The following is an 8,715-nucleotide window of genomic DNA, read 5'->3' on the forward strand; positions in this document are numbered from 1 at the left end:
CTTCCCAGAGAATGCCTGCTATGAGTAACATTCTTCAGTTTGGCCTAAGGGAAAAAGCTCTGCAAATGAGAGCAGCCATTATTACTTTAGGAGCAAAACTTGTCTGTTCTCTGAATGTTGGCATAGGGTTAACTTCAGTTCAGCAATGATTCTCCTCTATATTGTCTTCTTCACTGTCATAACTTGAAGTGTGTTGGTGTTGCCTCTCACCTCAGTTGTTTGAAGATACTATTTGATCATGGATGCCAGAGCTTCTGAAATGTTGACTTTCCTTGGAAACTCTATAAGGAAAACAGAGATCTGTTTTTAACCGAGTTATTTTGAAGGGCAGGTACAGTCTATTAGACCGAGGGCCCCCAACCCCTGGCCTGCAGCAGACTGGCATCATTCTATGAAGTGTTAGGAACAGGGCCACATAGAAGGAGGTGAGTGGTGGGCAAGCCAGCCAAGTTTCACTCATATTACCTCTGCCTTCTGTCATGGCCTGCTCCCCGATCCTCGGGAAATTGTCTTCCACAAAACTGGTCCCTTGGTGGCAAAAAGTTTGCATTAGACAACAGGATTTATTAGTTTGAATTCTTTAAAAGATTTAATTTATTTTTGTTTAGAGAAACAGCTATGTGAGAGAGAAACACCCATTGGTTGTCTCTCACCTGCACCCTGACCAGGGACCAAAGCCACAACCCTGGCATGTGCCCTGACAAGGAATCAAACAAGTGGCCTTTCACTTGGTGAAATGTCTCCCAACCAACTTAGCCACACTGGTCAGGGCTATTAGTTTGTATTCTTGCCTCACAGAATTACCTGTTCATAATGACGTGTGTCTTTTCTTCTACTTCTCATACCCCTTTCCCTCTTTGCTCAATTCCTTCTTTTATTTTCTGTATCTTTGCAGTCTTCTGTTACTACCCACTACTTGCTACCACCCCCATTATTTTGGATGTGACTTTTATAAGGTGTATAGGCACTGTGGCAAATGATTTTTTAAAAATTTGAATTGAATTGCTTTGATTTAGTGCCAAACTCCTGCCAGCATTGCGTATGTTTGTTTCTTAGAATTATATATGTTTGCTTCTGTTATATACACTCTAATTCTTCAGAAATTAACTCTGGAGCCTCAGAGTGATGGTCATGCTATATCTTGTTAATAGCCATAATGCAAATGCAATGTTTTATTATGTCTCCACAGTATCATCTTTCTCCTTACAAAATATAATTAGTTCATTTTCAGAAAGAAATGAGTATCAAACTTTAAAAATTGACTAATCCAAAGAATAGAAAAACTAGTTATAGTATAGCTGGAGTGGCATGCTCCACTGGCAGTTTGACCCACAGCACTGAAAGACCTGACATTGAAAGAGTCAATAAGGACAGGTCGTTCTCTTCCAAATAATGCACTAGCCACACTGAGGTATTGCCCCCCTTTTAGTGCCATAGGGAGCTTTCACTGAGACTAGACTACTTTAGGAAAGTTCCTGAGTGTCAGGTATTTTTTAAACTACTGGCAATTTTTGTTTCTTTTCTATTAACTGGAGGTTTATTCACAGTCCTATGTAAGTTGTGTTCTTTCAGGGGCTATCTTACTGTGTTTGTTCATTCTATCCTTCTCTACCTAAAAGAATGGCCTAGAACTGAGCAAGTAGGAAAGGGAAGAAGATACTATTTTTTATTCCTTTGCTGTTTTCACTGGTAAAACCAAAGGCAGACCACTTCCTTGGTATGTCTTTTAGTATCATATCAGATATACACACATATATATATATATTCTCTCTGTGTGGTCTCTTACAGAAAATGACAGTTAAATATGCTATTCTGGCTTAGGTCAGGTACTGTCCCCAAAATATCCTAGGGAGAAACTTATGATTTCAGTATACTTAACATGTCTGATTTTCTCTTGGCCTTCAGAAGCTATATCTGGGCTCTACTCTTATTTTACCTGCCTAAAACATTTTTAAAGGGAAATCACAAAAATACACAGGAAGTTTTTACATAAATATTTAGACCTTAGTTCTCTGGAGTTTCAACAAATCAACCCCTCTTTTCTTAAAATAAATCACAGGAAAACTAGATGACAGATTATACAGAAACAATCTCTTTAGATGCTTTCCTACTGAAAGTACAAGTTATTCTTCTCTTGGGCATAATTTCTCCTTATTGTGAAATGATTCAATGGAAAAGAAAGTTGATTATACCAGACTCAAAAGAAAAACTGTGGATTCTGAGAGGAAAGCTACCTACTAAGAAGAGCTTCAAGTGGTTAACTGGGCTCAAATTTTAAAAACAGGATCCAGCCATTTCTACATAGGGGCTTATCCCATAAACTGTCCTTGAGGAAGAAGCATGCACTAAACTGGCTGCTTCCCGCACTGAACTGCCTTCCAGCACTGTGTTTCTGAAATCAGAGCTAGTCTTTATAAAGGAGTTCCTGAAATCCCATTTCAACCTATACGACAGAGAGTTACCCTCCAATCAGAGCTGCACAGCTACATCCCCACGAGCATCTTCACAGATGACTCAGAATATCTCCACTCTGACCAATCAGGATAGTAGTACCTTTGGACCAATCAAACTTCGAGAATTTGGAGTCCTCGTTTGCATGAGGATAGACCAATCAGGAACTAGGAGCCCGAACTTCTGTTTACTTATCAGCTCCCCTCTGGCACAGGGAGCACTTTCCCTTTCCACCCAAGAATAGCCAGAGCTGAGCTATCTACCCAGAGCCACCTTGCCCCAGGGCCTCTTCACAGCCACACTGTTTCACAACCAGTCTGCTTCCTAATTGAGCCATAATGGTATTAAGCTGTTCCACAGCCTTGTTGTTCTCATAGCTGTGCCATATCACAATTGAGCTGTTAGCACTTAGTAAAGTTTCCTTCTTCACCACACCCCAAATTGGGGATATGTTGGGGATTGATTTTGGTGCCATTGGTTGACAAAATTCAAGTAGATTTCTCTTACTTTGGTGGACTCATTCAAATTTCCCATATTCTTTAATATGTTGGTTAAACTGGCTTCAGATCCAGGCAGATTTACCCAGTATGAATTAGGGAATAAAAAATAACTCCTTTTGTATATGAGTGCTTTGTAGGGAGCAATCTGTAACAGGAAGACTCTTAAAACACACTTCACGACATCTTTTGGTCCCTGGCATGGGTCGCACAGCACAATTCATTTCTTATACTTTAATCACACCTTTGCTTATAACTGCCCAATTTGTTTTATAGCTATTACTTCACTAAAGATTACATAGATATATCTCTGTGTAGACATACAAGGTCTGTCTGGAAAAAGTCCAACCATTGTTAATATAACAAGAACAGTTTTTTGTAACATTGGAGTAACCTGGAAGCCAAGGACAGTGGACTGGACTGTACATGTGTGAACAGTGATGACTTTGCTGTACTAGTCAGTGGGGGCGGTAGACACCATTGACTGTGCATGTGTACTGTGTGGCCGTTGCATTCAAAATGATTGAGTGAGTAGAACAATGAATCTGCAGCAAATTTTGCATTAAGCTTGAACATTCCCCTGCAGAAACTATTGGATGATTCAGAAGGTTGCAGCTATTGGCAACTGGTGATTGGCAGTTTCATCATGACACCACACCTGCTCATGCATAACATCTAGTGCAGTTTTTTTGGCAAGACATCAAATCACCCAGGTGACTTGGCTGCCCTACAACCCAGACTTGGCACCCTGCAACTTCTGGCTTTTCCCAAAACTAAAATCACCTTTTAAAGGGAAGAGATTTCAGATCACTGATAAGGTTCAGGAAAATACAATGGGGCAGCTGATGGCGATCGAAAGAACTGTGTGAGGTCCCAAGATGCCTGCTTTGAAGGGGACTGAGGCATCAATGTCCTATGTACAATGTTTCTTGTATCTTGTATCTCCTTCAATAAATGTCTTTTTTTCATAGCATATGGATGGACTTTTTCTGGACATATATTGTATATGGTTAGATATCTATATCATCTACATCTATATATATTCTCCTCTTCAGCATCAAAACAAACCATAGAAATTTTTAAAATAGAGTGTGGGCCAGAACCCAAGAGAAGAAACTAGCTCAGTTCACCAACCCAAAGATCTTCCAATTTTCATCAAGTTTGAGAATCATGGCTCTCAAATTCAAGCCCTACCTCTGCTTGCCCTAGAAGTACAGTAGCAAGAAGACTGATCCAGGCAACACAGGTTAACTGTGCCAGTAGGTTCTAAGGGTATATTTGTCAATAACTCATTGTGGGGCCTTTCCTAGGCCTTTGTGTCCACTTAAAGGCTGGAAGTATGGTAGAGAGTTTTAACTAGGCATATAGAATGTCATGTTGATCTAGGAAATGATCTCTTAGTTAATAGGAAATGGCTTCCTCATCAGTAGCTATGTCTAGGTTTGAGTTGAGCTACCACCTAGAAGTCATGAAGACTAAGTATGAAATAAAGCCGTTTCTATCCATTAATTATGCTGCTTTATGAAAGCTTTTCTTGCTGAATAAGCATTCCCAAATGCAATGTATCTTGGGGTCCCAAGTTCAAAAGTTCACTTCACTGACCTTTGATCACAATTCCACTGACCATAGTCCTGCAGCAGACCAAAATATTTCAAGTTTTCTTTGATTTTTGAAAATTTTTGTTTAATGATCATAAGAAAAGTAACTTTGTTGTGGCTTTGAAAATTCAATCTGCCTAAATAAGCATGATCTTCCTATTAGATTTAATTACAATCTGGTCTTGGATTAAGCAGAAAAAGAACTATAGAAGACTTCTTAAGTCTTTTTCCATGACTTTGATTCTAATAGCTAGAACTTTGTTGAAACACAAGGCAAAAAGTCCTCTGGCTATTAAGTCAGATGACACTTCACATTTATGCTTTTCAGAAGTTTGAGTGTCCCAAGACAGCCAAATTTTTAAAATTTCCTGCCCAGCACCTTTTTTTTCTATTTTGACTTAGGTTCAAATTGCACATATGCCTACAATGTAATTAATGAGTATATATGAAATACAAGATATAATGTATAAAAGTATTTAGAGATGTAATATATCAAACCACATTTAGAATATTTCAGTCATTCCCATAAAGGTTCTAGACAAATTAATTTTTAAAGCTGTTTTAGCAGTTAAGTTTACAAAAATATTTACAGGAGATAAAATATATTGCCATATATTCCACTAAGAATGCATCTACACTTTTAACCAGCGTTCTGGTTAAGTGATATTCTTTTCTTTACTTAGTTAAAGTGCCAGAATGTTAAATAATTCACTAGAATTCAAAGAAAGTTAGCATTCTTTTTATCTCAGCAGAAGGAAAAAATATTTAGGGATCACATGGGGATTTTAATTAGATTCTAGGACAACTAATACATTTTTAAAAATCAGTGTTAGATAAAGTCTGCCTTCAGGATCTCTATTACTCTATATATCAAATTTATCTCATTTTATAAGAGTACACAAAACATGGAACTAACTATCTGGATGGAAATTTAGTCGAACATTTAAGAAACTCACTGAAAGGAATTTCTTTGTATTAACTTTATATTCCTTTTTTGTCATAACAGAATTGGATTTGAAACAGCAAATTACCTGCTTTTTGTATTAATTAGAATAATGATTTTGATAAAGATATAAGCAGAGCAAATTCCTATAGTTAAGGCTGGTCAGAATAGAGTAGAGAGAGAATGCACTGGTGATACAGGTTGGGTTGGTGATAGAGGGCCTTAAAAAGTTTAGTGTATACATATACACGTACAGTCTCACACACATATACTGAGGGTGGGGGGGCATATATGCAGTCACGACAGAGAAATATTAGTGCCTCCTCCCACAATCCATGTTGCCAAACTAATGGTTATGACAATACCTCTGTGCTGTTTGCCTGGAAGTCCTGAGTCCAGTACAACACTTGGTAAGATTTAAATGGAGTAGGGCAGGTTTTGAATGATATTTGGCCAGCCTTTGTGCATATATCTTTTACCTTATTTGACTTATAAACACACATACTCTCTCTATTGTACATTATTAGTAGTAATGTTAGTTTATATGGTATCCTTTATTCTAATATAAACAAAATAGCATTATAAACTTATCTCATTTATCCCCTGTAAAAAGAGAGAGAGAGAGGAGAGAGAGAGAAAGAGAGAGAGAGAGAAGCTGTTTCAATGGTCTTGATACTTCTGTCTTTGGCGATTCCTTCTTTCCCATTAACCTGGAAATCCAGATTAATCTTTATAGAGCAACTTTAAAAAAACAGGTTATTTGCAGACACTTTTAGAAATCTTGGCAGGAAAATTCCACACTACTCATTCTAACAGACATGGAGATTTAGGCTCTATCTTCTCAATCCAGTTGTTATTCCTCACAATTACTCAGCATATACCCTCCTCCAGATGCTGCTTTTCTTGGTAAGTGCTCTTATGGTCTTAGTCTTCTTCATACTGTTTATTTCAGTCAGGTTCTTCTTCCTCTTCTTTTTTCTTCATCCAAGTCCTTTCCACTTCAACTAAAATTCTATCTCCTCATGAAACCTTGACAGGCCACTCCATGTCATTCTAGACTCTATTGTTGTGCAGTGAAAAGTTGGGTTATTTGATATGAACTTACCATTAACAGGAACCTAATCAAAAAAACAAACAAGCAAGCAAGGTATAGTCAAAGACACTGAACTTGAGACAGGCTGACAGTCTCAATTTCAATGGGGAAAATGGGTGAAGGGTTTATAGGAACAATTATAAAGGACATATGGACAATAACAAGCGGGGTGTGGAAACAGGGGAGGGAGGAAGGGAGGGCTGGGGTGGTGTGGAGGGATAGGGGGAAAAGGCAGAAAACTATATGTGAACAATAATAACAAAATGTGAAAAAAAGTTGGGTTATTTGTTGAGTATTATTAATGAAATATGTAATTACATGATGAAATTTAAGATTTGATTTCAGGTCTTTAAGTGAATTCTGTTCATTGGACTATCTGTGTGCCTTTCTGCCATTTGTCTCGTTTTCTTTTTTTTTTAATTTGTTTTTCTTATTTTATCCCTCTTTTTTTCTTTTTCTCTTCTAAATGTGAAGAGACATATTTTAAGTATGGCACTTAGAGAGCCATGCTTGGAGGAGGGAAACCAATAGATAGCAACTAGATGACTAGAGCACCCAGTGTGGAGCATATCCAGTCTTTTCACAATCAAAACAAAACAAAATAAAAATGCCAAATGCCACAATCAATCAAATCAAAAGAGAACTTCATTTACTATAAGGACAATTCCCAAAGGATTGGTACATTATAGCTCAAGATTCTGAGAAGGTAAACAACAAAAACCTCATCTAGCCAGTTCATCATGGAAAATAATGACATGGTCTAAAAGAAAATTATTGAAAAACACATATGGTATTGAGGTAGGGAGGTGATAAGAAATATAAACTTAGTAGCTAAGAAATTTAGAAATAATAAAGGGTATGTGAAGTTATAAAGAAGAAAGAAAAACAGTGCTTGCTTAAGTCTGAAGAGGCAAGTTGAAGCTTTCACCTTTTGTCTAGAAGAAAACACTTTTTTTAAAAAAAATTAAAAGCTTAGACAAAGCCACAAGATGCCCAGCTACAGAAACACTTTGGATTAAGAGAGAAGGCATTAAAAGCACATTTCAAAGGGCATGTTCAGTGATGTGGTTTCACTAAGAGCCTCACATTTGCAAAAATGTTTTCCTATATCCTCCTAAAACTGAAGGAGGTATGGGGATAGAACCTGAAAAAATTAAGCCCCGTTGCAGCATACCACACAAATCTATATGATCTAAGATTCTTGAATTTACTTGGTTGGCTCTATTTTGTCCTCCTTCCTAGTTAGGTAGAAAAACAAACATGGTAATCAAGGTGAAGTGTAAAGCTATGATCAGTTTTAAAAGTCTTCTTACTCTTTCAAAATCAACGTGGAAAAAAAGGAAAACAAAGACCTAAAACTCTCTTACATTCAATAGTTAATGGTAACTTATGACTATATTTTTAACTTTTTTAATTGAGTCATCAACTCTCCTTCCCCCACTCTTACTTTTCAGGGTCAACGGGCAACATTTTTACAAGTCACAAGACTGGATTTGCTATATTTGGTCTCCATCCAGCTTCTTTCTTATCTCTGTTATTGTGCACTAAAGTTTTGTAGACACAGTTTTGAAGAAAGAAACCCAGATTATTCCCAGACTGTTTGCCAATTGATTTTAAACTGTTGCTGATACACAAAGTTTTAAACTGCAAAGTAATTAATGGTCTTGTATTCCTGAATCTTTTAGACTAGAAATTGGGAGGAGGAGGTTCCTTTTCTGTCAAACTCCTTCGTTCCTCCTTTGCCTCAGTTTTATAATTTGTTTAATAGTGTTGTTCAGAATTTTGTGTTCTTCCCTAATTCTACCTACTGTAAAATGCCTTGAGTATGTTTTCACAATTCCATCATAATAAAAAGAGAATCAGGAAAGATATATGTATAGTCGTTTATAATCTTACAGATCTTGCTTCCAGCATTCCTTAGTCTAAAATTGTAGTGCCTTAGGAAATCTATGAAACCATGCCAGTTCACAGTCAACTCCACAGAGTTGATTTAAACTCCCTGGACAAGTGACATCCAGGGAGTTTAAATAAGTTGCTACAAGTCATATGGCTGGCTAGGGTTAGAATTCACCAGAACTAGAACCCAACTCTTCCTATTCTCCGTTGAACACAAGTTATTTTCACTGGAAATTC

The sequence above is a fragment of the Phyllostomus discolor genome, chromosome 11 (assembly GCF_004126475.2).
Source record: "Phyllostomus discolor isolate MPI-MPIP mPhyDis1 chromosome 11, mPhyDis1.pri.v3, whole genome shotgun sequence".
Taxonomy (NCBI): Eukaryota; Metazoa; Chordata; class Mammalia; order Chiroptera; family Phyllostomidae; genus Phyllostomus; species Phyllostomus discolor.